Here is a 17,075-nt window from a genome sequence, read left to right as displayed (position 1 = left end):
TGAAAAGGAAGTTGATGCTCATCCAATTAAAGCAATGAAGTGCACTGTCTCCCCTGTCGTGCATGTTGCTCTGTCTCCCCTTCTAAGTCTTGTCCATGTGGCTCCAGGACTTTAATTGGCTTCTAAGTTTTGTTTCTTTGCATTGCAATTAATCTTGTTCAATTGATATTAATGTACTTTAATTCGAATGTTTAGTGCAACTTAGTTTATTGTTTAGTACAAATTACTAGTATTGCATTTAAGATACAGGGACTAGATTCTTTAGATTATTCGAGCTCGAGTACTCGACTTGATATCGAGCTCAAATGACATGTCGAGCTCGATCGAGTCGAGTTCGAGTCTGCATATGCTTTTCTCGAGTCGAGCTCGATCTTTATTTCTCGAGCTCGAGTCGAGCTCGAGCTCTGGTGGTCTGAGTCGAGCTCGAGCTCGAGTACGCCACTCTCGAGCTCGACTCGGTTCGATTTCACCCCTACTCGTACCCTTGAAAAGTGAAAGTAGCGACCCTTTCAAAATACGATTTTCCCGGTCTTTGATACCAAGTGTAACTTCTAAAGTCGAAACCACTTCTTGATCATAACTAAACGAGCGAGCATGAATTTTTTGAAATTTGATAAGTATCTTGAATACTACTTAAACGAGTTGCATTTACTTGATTTTCTTGAAACGAAACTCCTATGTTTCGAACTCTTGAGAGTTTTACATTCGTAAATGATATTTTATCGTAGATTTGGACTCCAACCAAGGAGTTGGACCTGAACGTGACTTTTGAGAGGCACTAGACCTTTGATGAGTGCTTCCAACTACCTGATTGAACTGGACACTTGTTTTCAATACTTGACCAATGTGATTTAATGATATGTAATTTGTTTGATCGGGCAAGAGTGTACTTTATCGCACTTGCCCTAATATGATATATACTTGTTTATTGTTGCAATTGACTTGATATACTTGTACTTGACTTGTAAGTGCTGAGCGGTAGCATGTACCACACTCAATGTGAGTGGGAGGTGTCTCTCTTTCCCGTCTCTGTACTTTTATTTTGATTCAGTCGATTAGAGATGATATCTCATCGACTTCTTGGGGACCCAAACCCCACTGGCTAGTTAATCAAGTCGAGCCGGCAATCAGTATCTAGTGGTCGATTAGATAATGAACCATGGGTATCTAGTGTTGTCGAGTGGAGTGTTATCTCCTCGACTAATCAGTATACTCGAGTATTACCACCAGTGTTTATTGTGGAGTTCGGGCCCGGTAAGAGGTTTGGTTGGTGGACGGAGATTGGAGTTAAGTGGTGTACTACTAGACTAGTTACTTTACTTGAAAGTTGACGGAGTGTCAACTAATACTTGATCAAGCTCTGGTGAAGAAATGGGAATTTGGCTCCTGAGAGCCATTTGTATCCGTATACATTGATTGTTATTCGAAGTGTTATTGTTCTTTTGGAAAACAAAAAGAGTTTTCACTCGCTCATTTTGATATTTCCTATTTGAAGTGTTATTGTTCACTTTCATGAACTTGTTATGCTCGCTATTTTGCTATGTGATATTTGTACTTTTCAATAATAGTCAACTTGCTATTTGGAACCTCACTGGGCTTTTAGCTCATTCCATGCCATTTGTTTTCCTTACAGGGGGTACGAGCGAGGCGTGAGACTGGTACAGGCTAGCGTAGTCTAGTAGTTTTTGAATTTTGCGATTGTACTCGCGCTAGTGCTCGATTAGGAGTGAATGTATCTGAAACTCACATCTTTTGATATATGTGGGATTGTACGAATGTTTGAAACAGAAATGAATGTACATGCATGTTTCAAGTTTGGAAACTGGTATTTCTTTTCCCCTTGAGGTTATAATCTATTATATTTGAAGTGAGTGAGTGAGTCCTGGCAAGAGTTGGGCAGGCGACCCGCCGAACCCTGGGGTACGCCCTAGGGGGAGGTGGGGCCGTCACAGAATCCAAGTGAGATATATGTTGATTTTTTAAGGAACCTTGCTGAAATTTCTGTTTATGTTGATATTTGAGAGCCAATGGAGTAGAGCTGAGAATTTTGTTTTAACACTGCAATTTCTTGGAAAGTTTTGTTGGATTTTGAAGCTGCATACCATCATTTCATTGTTTATGTAATTGCATGATGGATCTTGGTTGATAATTTGAAAGATTGAATGAAACTTTTGAAAGGAACATGGCTGAATTGCTGATTTATATCCAAGAGTGTGGTTGTATTTTCTTCCAGTTAATTTCAATTTTGTGAATTAAAATTGTGCAAATGTTACTCTATATTCCTCTATTTTACCATGTATTTCACATTTACTCTGACTAGAGCAAGAAACATTGAGTTTTGGGGAAAGAAACTTGAGCTGGTCAGTTATTTGAATCTATTTTTGACCGATTGGAACGGTTGACGATTTCAAACTATTTTTTAAACTTTTCTGGGAACTTCGACCAAACTTCGAGCTTAGAACAACCTAGGAAGTATGATAGTAAAATACATGTTGAATTGAAGAGGATTTAAGTGAAGAACTAATGAATTTTAATGGAAAACATGAATCACGCTATATGGAAAATTCTGTTTTGAGTAATTTTAAACCAGTGCTTGGATTTTGGGGTCTAACTTTGAACTCTAGGATAGAAATTTAACCAAAATTTGACCAAAACCCATTTATTCTATCTTATAAGAGCTTTACTCATAAAATGATCTCTATGACTTAAATTCACTGACTTTTGGAGAAAATTTGAAGTATTGGTGACAAATTTCTGTGAAAAGCAGCTGAGAAAGAGAGCATGGTTTCCAACCTTATTTTCAAGACTTTGGTTATAAAACTATATATATCTCAACCTATTTGTTTGATAACTCTTCTAAACTAGAATTATGTGATATTCCACTTGGTTTGACTAAGATAGTTATTAGTTTTCGAACAAAAGTTAGTAATGTAGAAAGGTCTAGTAATTGTAGCTTGGGCATGTCTTAGGAGTTGGTGGTGAGTTAGAAGGAACCCTAAAGCTGAGGCGAGACTGTCCACTTATTTGATGGGTGTTCTAACTGCATGTTAGGACTATGTGATATGCTTGATAGATGCTTCGTGTGACTTGTTGCTTGAAATTGCTAGATATCATGACTTGTTATTTCAAAGGCGAGTGTGTACTTTATCGCACTCGACCTAACTTGACTGAGTTCTTGTTATCCTGTTTACAAGTAAACTGATATACATGTGTATAACTTGAAAATAACTGCCTGAAATCCCAAACCCCATTTGCTCGTTGGTCGAATTGAGCCAGCAAGGGCTTGGTTGAGAAGATCGACGAACCATGGGTACTGTTTACTGTTATTCCAATGGATTTGGTCTATTCGAGTATTACCTCTATTGTTACCTTTGGAGTTCGGACCCGGTAGGGGCTTAAACAATGGACAGAGATTGGATATAAGTAGTGTTCTACTAGATTTGTTACTATATTCTCAAGGTTGATGGAGTGTCAACGGATCCTAGACAAGCTGCTACTGAATTCGCTTGCAAGAGCATACTGTTTCTACTGAACTAGCGTGCAAGAGAAGATTGTATGTGACAGCCCCACCTCCCCCTAAGGCGAACCAAAGGGTTCGGCGGACCGCCTGCCCAACTCTCGCCGGGACTCAGTCGTTCACTTCAACCCTCAAACAAAACCAGAATAAACCCACAAGAATAAATATAACGACGATCCAAAACTTAAAGCAAAACTTATGTACATCACTATCTCAAAAGGGAGTACAAACATCGAATATACAAAGGTTCTCAATTCACCACACATCCAGCCCGTGCCAAGCACTAGGGCGAGAACCATTACAAAATCAAAGAACTAGACTAGGCTAGTCTATACAGAGCTCTCATCCTGCTCGCCGTCCCCTGTTAAGGAAAACAAAACTAAAGGAATGAGCTAAAAGCTCAGTGAGGTTCTATACATAGAAACAAGTAATTAAACAAGGACATTAATCATGTAATAACAAATAATCAAAAAAACATGTCCAATATAAAGCAATAATAATACATTCATTAAAAGGATACAGGCTCACAAGGAGCAATTCGTTCGTTCGTTCCCCTTTCATTCCCTTATTCCTCCAATTATTTAAAAAATGCATTTTTGTAAGTAAAATCCCTCGTTTTTGACGTTCGTTCGTTCATTATCATTCACCTCCTCCTGGACGTTGGCCAGGCTTTTCACCCCCATCCGGACGTTGGCCGGACTCCACCCGACAACAAGGTAATACTTGAGTATACCAAACGTTCACCCCAGGGTCACCATATCGCCCGACCGAGTCTGCTTCTGGCTCGAGTCGATCGGTAACGAAGGACAGGGCCCAGTTCAGCCAAAGGCTTACATCATGTGCAACTAGCATTTAATCATTTAATCATTGAAAATTTCACATTCATTTATTTAGGCCTCGACATTGAAAACATCACCTAGAACGAATAGTCAATTATTTAGAGTTCATAGTCATAGAAAACAATTAACATTTAATCAAATATTCACAAATAATCACATAGTCACAACAATCTACATAGTCATAGAAACAAAACGTATATAGAACACTCACCTATTTAAGCAAAATAATGTCCAAAGTATCCTCTCGGATAACACTCTCAATCGCCAAGAAACCCTAATAATAGCCAAGAGAAAATATTACAGTTAAACCTCTCCAAAGTTTAAGTGAACCAAAGAAAATCCGAATAACTGCTAGAACAAAGTATAAGTATAGTTTTGGAAGTGAAAAGAGTACATTTAAACCAAAAGTTATGAGTAAAATATTTGTAAAACTTATGCTTGCTCGTAAAACTTTGAAATCTCCATTTAAGTCGAAGTGACAAAGAAAACGTACTCCGAGCAGTCATTATTTTATTTCTCAAGGGTATAAGTTCGGCCAAGTCCTTACTTATATACCTCGGTAAAAGAAGATGCAAATATCCTAGTTGGTTCAAGTGGTATTCACTCTTAACCCTTATTCAAGTTGCAAGTATAGTTCTCTAGTTCTCGAGCGTAAATTTGGGCAGCACGCCCTTTGTGTTTGCCTAATTTTTCCAGCCATTTATGGCTTCATTATTTTTCTCAGCCAATCCCAAAGTTATACACAATATAAATTCATCACAATAGCCATTCAATAGGCTCAAAGTCATATGAGTACAAAATCAAGTTAACAACATGTGCGGAAATGAGATCTAACAAAAGACAGATTTGACGTGTTTTTCGTAACGGTCACAACCGAAGCTACGCTTATCGAATTGGGATGAAACTTATACTGTTTCGAAGCTAACACAAAGGCCTACAATTTTGATGAAGACCACTTAGTCCAAATTCCAGTGTAACCCAGTCAAATTCCCCAATCACAGAACCAAATTCCAACTAACCGGTCAGTTAACCGTACTACATTCAAATGGCTATATCTCAAGCTACCAAAGTCCGTTTAAGGCGTTCTTGGAGGCGTTGAAAAGCTAAGACAAGGTACTAAAACTTTCATGTTTTGGAAAATGGCTAAATCAGCACGGATCATAGTGAATAGACACGGTCAATTGGATGAACTGTCTAAAACGGATCACTGGATGCATCCTAGGGCAGTGAGGGTATTTTGGTCTTTTCACAGGCTACATTGCTCCGATTAGGCTGAAATTTTGTAGGCAACCATAAAACATCATTATCTACAACTTTCATGTTTTGTGGTAAGCCAAATTCGGCCTGTAACATACTGAAATAGAATCGGGCAGAACTGAACCACAATTTTCCAGAAATCTGGAATTTTTGTTATTTCAAGCTATAATTCATTTTTTCACCTTGAAACTACCACTACTTTCACCTTCACAAGATCATATACCATTTATATACATCATACAACACCTAACCCACAAGAAACCCTAACTCAAAATCATCCATCCAATCATCACAATCACTTGAAACAAGCTTCACAAGCACAATACTAACATTAATACTCAACTTAATCATGATTAATGGAAAAAGAATGGTTGATCAGCCTTTATACCTCAAGATACAAGCTTGCAAGGATGATCCTTCACCTCTCCTTGAAATTTTTGGTTCCTCGAGCTTCCCAAGCTTCCACCTAGTGAATAATCGGTTTAGTTTTCCTTGGTTGCACTCAAATGGTTGGATTCAAGATGGATTGAAGGTTTTTCTCTCTTGCTCTCTCTCTCTCCCTTGCTCGGCCAAAAAAAACAGAAAGAATGAAGGAAAATAAGCTGAAATGAAGGATAAAAGAACAAGAAAAAAAATTAATCAAAGAGCCATAGGGTGGTGACACTTGTCACCACCAAAGCCATGCAAATTTCTCTCTCTTTCCCTTGCATTTTTGGCCACAAATTTCGGCCATATGGATGAGTATGAGGGGGGATATTTTGCAAAAATATCAAGGGTATGTGGTGGTAAGAAAGTGGTGGTCAAGTGGTGGGTTCAATCGGTAGTGATCGATACCCGTCGGTTTGACGCGATTTCTCTTAAATCGCGTATACTAGGGCTTTTAGCTTATAATCACTAACTTATTATTATCACTTCTAGTCATATAGTATTCCCTCATCCAAAAGTCACTTTTACCTATCAAATTTGATCCTCACTCCGTACCGAATAATCATACTACGGGAAAACGTGAAACCCTAATTCGCTCTTAACTTGGAAACGAAAAGTGAAACCCTACTTCCTAGGTTCATTTGCACCTATTGAGGAATGATTGGGTATTAGGGCCATAATAAATAATAAATGAATAATTTCCAAATAAAAGGCATTTTTAAGAAAAACGTGAGGAATTTTACAATTCCAGTGATTAAAATTAGGGTTTCAATTAAAATATGAGTGATTTAAGAAAACCGGTTTGTCACAAGTAAATTAGGGTTTTTGATTAAAAATTTTTTTTTAGGGTTTCTAGTCTTTTAAAACAAAATAAGGTTTTAAATCAAACCCAAAGAAATACACTTTAGTATTTTCTTTACAAACAACCTCCTAATTTTCGGGGTATCACAATCTCCCCTCTTTCAAAAAATTTCGTCCTCGAAATTCCAACTGGCATTGATCAAATTAAACAATCCTCGACATTTTTACCTTCTGTTGCCTCAGAGGACCCCGGAACTTGTTGCTGATCTACGGCATAAACCTGTGCTGATACTTTTGTTCGGTTTCCTCTTTCATTAGTTTGTTTCGGTTTGGTTCCTTCCACTTGTTGAGTACTACCCTCTCGTGGCTGTTTCTTTGGGCAATTGCTAAGTTGATGATTGCTATCCCCACAAATCAAACATTTTCCCCCTTTCCGCCAGCAATCATTCTCAGTGTGATTTGCCTTTCCACAGTATCCACAAGCCAATCGAGGAGCTACTGTTTGACCTTCTCGAGAAATGTCCTTTGATCCGATCTGACTTCCTTTCGTAGAACTTTCATCTAATGCTCTTCATGTCCAAGGTGGGCGAAGTGAATGGTTCACTTTTTGTACTTTAGAGAGCATTATCTTTTCTCCGGATTCCTCATGTATGCTGCTGGATGTATCTCTTTTCCGCGTTTGAAGGGCTTTTACTTGGGCTTTCACATCCTCAATTCTTTGAGCCTTCTCAAGAGCCTCTGTAAACGTATTAACTTGAACCGCCGCTAATGCCTCCTGGATTTCCAAATTTAGTCCTTGTATAAATCGTCTTATTCTCCTTCGCTCCGTAACCACCAATTCGGAAGCGAATTTAGACAGTCTAGTAAATTTGGTCTCATATTCGGCCACACTCAGGGTTCCCTGACGCAACCCAATAAATTCGTCCTCTCTCCTTTCTTGGACCAAAGGTGAGAGATACTTTTCGTTAAATTCCCTTACAAAGTTCGCCCATGTCCATATCGTCTGTTCTCTTTCCCACTTGGCCTTAATTACATTCCACCATGCGCGGGCTGGTCCTTCGAATTTAAATACAGCAAAATTTACTTGTCTTTGCTCCGTGTAATTCAAAGCCTCAAAGATATTAATCATTGCCTCCAACCACTGCTCAGCCATATCCGGATCAGGCCCCCCTTGAAATTTCGGAGGTAGAAACTTTTGGAACCTCTCAAGAGCCCTATCCTCTCCTATCTCAGGATTCCGGGGTTGATTCACTGGCATTTGACCTTGTTGATCTACCAGTCGTGCTCGGATATTTGTCATTTGTTGCATCGCCGTCACCATTTGATCTCCGGCCTCAACCCTCGGTCCATGTTCTTGCTCGGCCACTGTTTCTCTTTTTTCTCTCGGTTCTTGAGCTTGCCTAGCCCCACGGCCACGACTAGCTCTACGTCCACGACTACGTCTCTCCTCCATTCTTTTTTTTTTTCAAAATGATTTAGTATGTAACGAAGTAAATTGACTAGAACGGCAAAATTTACCACACCAAGTTGACAAAGAAACATATCATAGACAAGATCAAATGCAACAAGTACTATACATGTGGATATTACCATGCCACAAGCCAAATACACACGGTAGCAGTACAAAGACAAAACAAGAAGATAACACGACAAGCTATTTCACACTTGGTTAACATAGCCCCCGTCCGATCTCTCACGTCACTTCCTTTTCACTAGATGTCCGTTAACCTCTTATACTCATTCTAGTCGAACAAAGCCTGTTCATGTTCCAAAATACAAGTCTCAAATACCTAGTAGCTAGCATCGCCTCAACTCCAGAGTACTCGGGCACGAGAATCCGAAATAAAATAGTTCATATCTCGAGCTGGCCAGTCCCAAGAGTAAACTATCTACAATTGAAATTCCCACCTGACGTACCTATCTATGGTCCTCAGATGTCATAAGAACATTTAAAGCCTATAACAATTCACAATTCATAGCTTATGCTCGAACGAGCACTTAATCATTCATACCTATTCACCACTCAGTCCAGGCTCACTCCGCGCAGAGACCACGCGAAGCAGGCTCTGATACCACCTGTGACAGCCCCACCTCCCCCTAAGGCGAACCAAAGGGTTCGGCGGACCGCCTGCCCAGCTCTCGCCGGGACTCAGTCGTTCACTTCAACCCTCAAACAAAACCAGAATAAACGCACAAGAATAAATATAACGACGATCCAAAACTTAAAGCAAAACTTATGTACATCACTATCTCAAAAGGGAGTACAAACATCGAATATACAAAGGTTCTCAATTCACAACACATCCAGCTCGTGCCAAGCAGTAGGACGAGAACCATTACAAAATCAAAGAACTAGACTAGACTAGTCTATACAGAGCTCTCATCCTGCTCGCCGTCCCCTGTTAAGAAAAACAAAACTAAAGAAATGAGCTAAAAGCTCAGTGAGGTTCTATACATAGAAACAAGTAATTAAACAAGGACATTAATCATGTAATAACAAATAATCAAAAAAACATGTCCAATATAAAGCAATAATAATACATTCATTAAAAGGATACAGGCTCACAAGGAGCAATTCGTTCGTTCGTTCCCCTTTCATTCCCTTATTCCTCTAATTATTTAAAAAACACATTTTTGTAAGTAAAATCCCTCGTTTTTGACGTTCGTTCGTTCATTATCATTCACCTCCTCCTGGATGTTGGCCAGGCTTTTCACCCCCATCCGGACGTTGGCCGGACTCCACCTGACAACAAGGTAATACTCGAGTATACCAAACGTTCACACCCAGGGTCACCATATCGCCCGACCGAGTCCGCTTCTGGCTCGAGTCGATCGGTAACGAAGGACAGGGCCCAGTTCAGCCAAAAGGCTTACATCATGTGCAACTAGCATTTAATCATTGAAAATTTCACATTCATTTAGGTCGAGTGCGATAAAGTACACACTCGCCTAGAAAACTCATTTGAAGTAATCATTGAAAACATTTAACATGTTATCATTCGTTCATAACAAATCATATAATCAAGAACAAGCCACATAGTCAATGAAATATAACAAACAAGGAACACTCACCTAGCGAAAGTTCATTTCAGAAATCATAGAAAACAATTAACATTTAATCAAATATTCACAAATAATCACATAGTCACAACAATCTACATAGTCATAGAAACAAAACGTATATAGAACACTCACCTATTTAAGCAAAATAATGTCCAAAGTATCTTCCCGGATAACACTCTCAATCGCCAAGAAACCCTAATAATAGCCAAGAGAAAATATTACAGTTAAACCCCTCCAAAGTTTAAGTGAACCAAAGAAAATCCGAATAACTACTAGTACAAAGTATAAGTATAGTTTTGGAAGTGAAAAGAGTACATTTAAACCAAAAGCTATGAGTAAAATATTTGTAAAACTTATGCTTGATCGTAAAACTTTGAAATCACCATTTAAGTCGAAGTGACAAAGAAAACGTACTCCGAGCAGTCATTATTTTATTTCTCAAGGGTACAAGTTCGGCCAAGTCCTTACTTATATACCTCGGTAAAAGAAGATGCAAATATCCTAGATGGTTCAAGTGATATTCACTCTTAACCCTTACTCAAGTTGCAAGTATAGTTCTCTAGTTCTCGAGCGTAAATTTAGGCAGCACGCCCTTTGTGTTTACCTAATTTTTCCAGCCATTTATGGCTTCATTATTTTCCTCAGCCAATCCCAAAGTTATACACAATATAAATTCATCACAATAGCCATTCAATAGGCTCAAAGTCATATGAGTACAAAATCAAGTTAACAACATGTGCGGAAATGAGATCTAACAAAAGACAGATTTGACGTGTTTTTACGTAACGGTCACAACCGAAGCTACGCTTATCGAATTAGGATGAAACCTATACTGTTTCGAAGCTAACACAAAGGCCTACAATTTTGATGAAAACCACTTAGTCCAAATTCCAGTGTAACCCAGTCAAATTCCCCAATCACAGAACCAAATTCCAACTAACCGGTCAGTTAACCATACTGTCTTCAAATGGCCATATCTCAAGCTACCAAAGTCCGTTTAAGGCGTTCGTGGAGGCGTTGAAAAGCTAAGACAAAGTACTAAAACTTTCATGTTATCAGCATGCATCATAGTGAATAGACACGGTCAATTGGATGAACTGTCTAAAACGGATCACTGGATGCATCCTATGGCAGTGAGGGTATTTTGGTCTTTTCACAGGTTACGTTGCTCCGATTGGGCTAAAATTTTGTAAGAAATCGTAAAAAACCCTTCTCTACAACTTTCATGTTTGGTGCTAAGTGAAATACGTCCTCTAACATACTGAAATAGAATCGGGCAGAACTGAACCACAATTTTCCAGAAATCTGGAATTTTTGTTATTTCAAGCTATAATTCATATTTTTGTTATTCCACAATATGAGTGATTTAAGAAAACCGGTTAGTCACAAGTAAATTAGGATTTTTGATTAAAATTTTTTTTACGGTTTCTAGTCTTTTAAAACAAAATAAGGTTTTAAATCAAATCCAAAGAAATACACTTTAGTATTTTCTTTACAAACAACCTCCTAATTTTCGGGGTGTCACAATCTCCCCTCCTTCAAAAAATTTCGTCCTCGAAATTCCTACTGGCATTAATCAAATTAAACAATCCTCGAAATTTTTACCTGCTGTTGCCTCAGAGGACCCCGGAACTTGTTGCTGATCTACGGCATGAACCTGTGCTGATACTTTTGTTCGGTTTCCTCTTTCATTAGTTTGTTTCGGTTTGGTTCCTTCCACTTGTTGAGTACTACCCTCTCGTGGCTGTTTCTTTGGGCAATTGCTAAGTTGATGATTGCTATCCCCACAAATCAAACATTTTCCCCCTTTCCGCCAGCAATCAGTCTCAGTGTGATTTGCCTTTCCACAGTATCCACAAGCCAATCGAGGAGCTACTGTTTGACCTTCTCGAGAAATGTCCTTTGATCCGATCTGACTTCCTTTCGTAGACCTTTCATCTAATGCTCTTAATGTCCAAGGTGGGCGAAGTGAATGGTTCACTTTTTGTACTTTAGAGAGCATTATCTTTTCTCTGGATTTCTCAGGTATGCTGCTGGATGTATCTCTTTTCCGCGTTTGAAGGGCTTTTACTTGGGCTTTCACATCCTCAATTCTTTGAGCCTTCTCAAGAGCCTCTGTAAACGTATTAACTTGAACCGCCGCTAATGCCTCCTGGATTTCCAAATTTAGTCCTTGTATAAATCGTCTTATTCTCCTTCGCTCCGTAACCACCAATTCGGAAGCGAATTTAGACAGTCTAGTAAATTTGGTGTCATATTCGGCCACACTCAGGGTTCCCTGACGCAACCCAACAAATTCGTCCTCTCTCCTTTCTTGGACCAAAGGTGGGAGATACTTTTCATTAAATTCCCTTCCAAAGTTCGCCCATGTCCATACCGTCTGTTCTCTTTCCCACTTGGCCTTAATTACATTCCACCATGCGCGGGCTGGTCCTTCGAATTGAAATACAGCAAAATTTATTGTCTTTGCTCCGTGTAATTCAAAGCCGCGAAGATATTAATCATTGCCTCCAACCACTGCTCAGCCATATCCGGATCAGGCCCCCCTTGAAATTTCGGAGGTAGAAACTTTTGGAACCTCTCAAGAGCCCTATCCTCTCCTATCTCAGTATTCCGAGGTTGATTCACTGGCATTTGACCTTGTTGATCTACCAGTCGTGCTAGGATATTTGTCATTTGTTGCATCGCCGTCACCATTTGATCTCCGGCCTCAACCCTCGGTCCATGTTCTTGCTCGGTCACTGTTTCTCTTTCTTCTCTCGGTTCTTGAGCTTGCCTAGCCCCACGGCCACGACTAGCTCCACGTCCACGACTACATCTCTCCTCCTTTCTTTTTTTTTTTTTCAAAAATGATTTAGTATGTAACAAAGTAAATTGACTAGAACGGCAAAATTTACCACACCAAGTTCACAAAGAAACATGTCAAGTAGACAAGATCAAATGCAACAAGTACTATACATGTGGATATTACCATGCCACAAGCCAAATACACACGGTAGCAGTACAAAGACAAAACAAGAAGATAACACGACAAGCCGTTTCACACTTGGTTAACATAGCCCCCGTCCGATCTCTCACGTCACTTCCTATTCACTAGATGTCCGTTAACCTCTTATACTCGTTCTAGCCGAACAAAGCCTGTTCATGTTCCAAAATACAAGTCTCAAATACCTAGTAGCTAGCATCGCCTCAACTCCAGAGTACTCGGGCACGAGAATCCGAAATAAAACAGTTCACATCTCGAGTTGGCCAGTCCCAAGAGTAAACTATCTACAATCGAAATTCCCACCTGACGTACCTATCTATGGTCCTCAGATGTCATTGTGAGGACCCATATTTTAATTACTGCAAAATATTCTTAAATTGGTCATTTAATTGTATTTTTGCATGTGAATTACTCAAGTTTTCCCAAATTGCATGAATTTCTCGAAAATGAGTCTAAACAATTGATTCTTTAAACAATTATTATTTTAATGACCAAATTTATTCGAGTTGAATTATTTATGGTGCTTTTGATTGTTATATATACTTGTCGCATTTGCATCTTTGACTTTTAATAAATTTTATTATTGTTGGTTCTTAGATAAGTATGTAAAAATAAGTTTAAAGTTGCAAATAAGTTAATTGTGCAAAATATTGGGTTATTTGAATTTTTGCCAAGTTAAGTTAATATTTCTTGACGTAGAGTGTGTTATTGCTTTAATATTAATTCCTTGAATTTCAATAGCTAATTTTAAGTATTATTAATGTTAGGTGTTAACGGGAACCTAGAATTAAGACGAATCGTTTTAAGTCAAGACTTTGTATAATTGCCCTTAGGATGATGTATTTCAATAATTGAATTCTGCAAAGGGTAGTATACCAGTAGGCATTCGATTTACATTTGGGATAAATTTTGGAATTTGATTAGGATTGAGGACGTAAGTGGAACCTCGGATGAAATGTGAAAAGACCAAAATAGCCCTTCTCCAATTCAAATTCACCATGCAGCCAAGAAATGATTCTTGAACAAATGCAACTCCAAACACTTCCCAATTTCTGCCGAATCCGTTTCCACTTCACATTCCAGTAGTTTCTATCCTTAGTGCCGGTTTCTTCCTCCACTACCACACGCCACTATATCAACTATTAATCACCACAACTCTTCCATATCATTTGTTCCACATTTCCATTGCCTTATTCTGCCGTGAGCTGTGAGGGAGCAATTGCATAGGAATTAACGACCGAGAGGGAGAGCTGAGCATCTCATTGTTTCCTTTCGGCCGTAAGCTAAAAGAAGAGAGAGGGAGACCTGCTGCTCACTCTTTATTCTAGCCGTGAGCAGGAGGAAAAACCGAGAGCTATATTATCTTCAATCCAGCCGCGAGTTTGAGCAAGCAAGAGGGAGAGTGGCGGACTGAAATTTCTGGACTGACCGAGAAGGAAGAATTTGCAGCTGCCAGTCGTGTGTTTTAGGCTTCAAGCTAAGGTAATTTCTGGTCTTAGCTGAGTGTCTATGGGTTGATGAGGCTGTCTATAAGCATGCATGTGGGGTTGTGTGGTCAGATGATAGTTAAGTCACAGAAAAATCTGTTTGAGCAGGAACTATGGTTGCCGAGAGTTTAAGCTGGAAATTTGCAGCTTCGGTTGACCAAGTTTTGATGATCTGAGCTATATGTACGTTTAACTAACCAAAGTCTGGATGATCTAGCTCTGCATGAAGCTAATTTACTTAGATTAAGCAAGAAAATTGAAGGAATACCAAAAATCTGGTTGCATGCATGTCAATCGAGAGAGTTGGGATGAATTTCTGGCTAGATGGTAATTTTGATGACATTTGAACTCGGTCTTGGATCCAATATTAATAGATAGATTGTTAATTGGTGTTGCATGTGTATTGTACGGTCAGAAATTAGGTTGGTTGGCTGGAAATTTTTATTGGAAGTTGTTTGATTGTTAAACAAATTTTCCAGTTTAGCCGTTGAAGTTGTTTTGGAAATTGCATGGGTATTTTAGCATGAAATTTGCTGGAATTATCTATCATTTGACTCATTCCATGTTGGACAAAATGCATGTTAGGTGTTTAGTGTTTAAAGCAAGCTAAGGATGGAAACTTTGTTGAAAATTTTGAAGTATTTTTGCTAGAAATTTGGACCTGGTTGCTAGCCGTACTAGTTCAAGCTTTTAGCGAGCTTATTTGCTGGATGCGTGTATTATTCGCTTTAGTTTAAATTGAGCAGGTTATAGATTATACGTTTAGTGATTCTAGCAAGTAAAAGTTGAAGATTTAATGGATATTTTGAATTCTTAGAATCATTTGGAATTTAAGTTGGCTGTAGTTTTTTTTTCTTGTATTGAATGGGTTGGTGTTTGAAAGGGAGTAATTGTTTGATATCAAGGGCTAATGATTGATGAAACCTAGTGAAATTTATATTCGAATTGTGTTTAAGCTATTATGGCAATTTGGAAGACAATGTGCCAATGAATTGGAATCGTGAAGTCTGTTTTAGTCTTTTGAATTCAAGTAACTTTAAATCAAGCTTTGTGGAATTATTTTATCTTACCATCAAGTTATAGAGATTGAGAATAGAGCGTTAATATTTAAAATTTAAATGAAAAGTGTAGAAAACTTGCTCGGCAAGAAAACATGATTCTTTTTCACTTATATTCTAGTACTTGAGCTTTTATTGAAAATTTTCTAGTACGAACACATTTTTCACCTTCTCGATTTCCGTGCCAAATTAAGCATTTTACTCTTCTTTTGAAATTGATAGTCCTTGCCACGATTTATCTCGGAAATGGGACTTTTAAATTCCTTTTGGTTTTATACCAATGATTAAGTTAAAACTTCCTATTTCAATTTGTTTGAGCTTGAGGCTTGAGTGTGTGTATCTAAGAGGTTTTCTTTTATTCGCCTTAATCGAGCATCTAGGTAATTTGTAATTGTGATTAATCTCAGGTGATTCAGAGGACACCGAGAAGCTCTTTTAATTTCCTGCTTTTGCTCTTGCTTTGCTCCAGATTACGGTGAGGGATTCCAAACTGTTTTGCACAAAAATTGCTTCTCGAACTTTTATAACCACTGTTTGTATAATTGCTTATATATATATACGTGATGTGACTTGATGAGTGCTTCTTTCATGCCTAAGTGGTCAAATACTTGATGAATCTTGTTCACTTGAATGAAAAGTACTTATTTCTGGGCGAGTGTGTACTTTATCGCACTCGACCTAACTGTTGCTGTATCGCTTAACTGTTCAATATTTCATTGTTTATAAGTTATTTGCGTATGCTGTAGGCCATGTGTACTTTATCACATTGGCTGAACAAGGCCTTTCCCCCTTCGTTATCACTTATTCGAGCCAGAAGCGGACTCTGTCGGATAGGTTGATAACCCTGGGCACTGTATTTTGGTATACTCGAGTATTACCACTGGAGGGATAAGGTGATGGCCAGTCAACCGAAGGAGTTACCAATGGGAGTTATAAGGACGGGAAGTGGACCGAGTACTGTATCCTTTTGTGTTTGCTTTACTATTAATACTGTTATTGCTCTCCTAGTTGACATTTCTCGGGTAAGACTCCTCATGAGCATTAATCTCTGAGACGAAGCAATCCTTGTAATGTTCTTCTAGTCGGACGAGCCACTATTTGTTTGACTAAAATTCATGAAAATATATTTATGTGATCATGCATTCCAAATGTACGTTAGTGGTTTTTAAATGATTTATGAGTTGTACTCAGAATAAAGTTGCCAACAAAAGTATTACTTCTACATGTGTTTCCAAAGTAACGCTTACGCACTGGTTTATAAATACTTGATTTTCCCTTTTGAAACCTCATTGAGCTTTAGCTCACCCCCAAAAACATTTTAGTTCTATGCAGGGCTCGAGAAGGATAGTTACTCAAGCACAAGGATTTGGAGTACCGTGGATTATCCTTTATCTGAGTTGTGATTGATTTTCTTTGTGGAATGTAATGGTTATTTTGAAAGATTTGTGAACTTTATGGTATGATGTACTTGTGGTTGAAGTGAATGTAAATCTCATGACATTTTGGGGATTTTACTTTTGTAAGAATGATTTGAATTGCGAACATAAAGATTGTACTTAAGTTATTAGTATGAAAATTTAGATGAAGTATTGGACTTGTACTTTGGTATGTTGGACTGGTGGATATAGTATACTCTATTTG

The 17,075-nt window shown here is 38.4% G+C and overlaps 1 protein-coding gene across 1 annotated transcript in view; it reads left to right on the top strand.

Moving 5' to 3' along the window:
• The window catches only part of LOC113774130 (zinc finger BED domain-containing protein RICESLEEPER 2-like), a 56,427-nt gene that overhangs the window by 2,661 nt on the left and 36,691 nt on the right, over positions 1-17,075 (top strand). The window lies entirely within an intron of this gene.

This window comes from Coffea eugenioides, chromosome 6 (genome assembly GCF_003713205.1).
Source record: "Coffea eugenioides isolate CCC68of chromosome 6, Ceug_1.0, whole genome shotgun sequence".
In the NCBI taxonomy this organism is placed as follows: Eukaryota; Viridiplantae; Streptophyta; class Magnoliopsida; order Gentianales; family Rubiaceae; genus Coffea; species Coffea eugenioides.
This window is presented reverse-complemented; position numbering and strand designations above follow the sequence as displayed.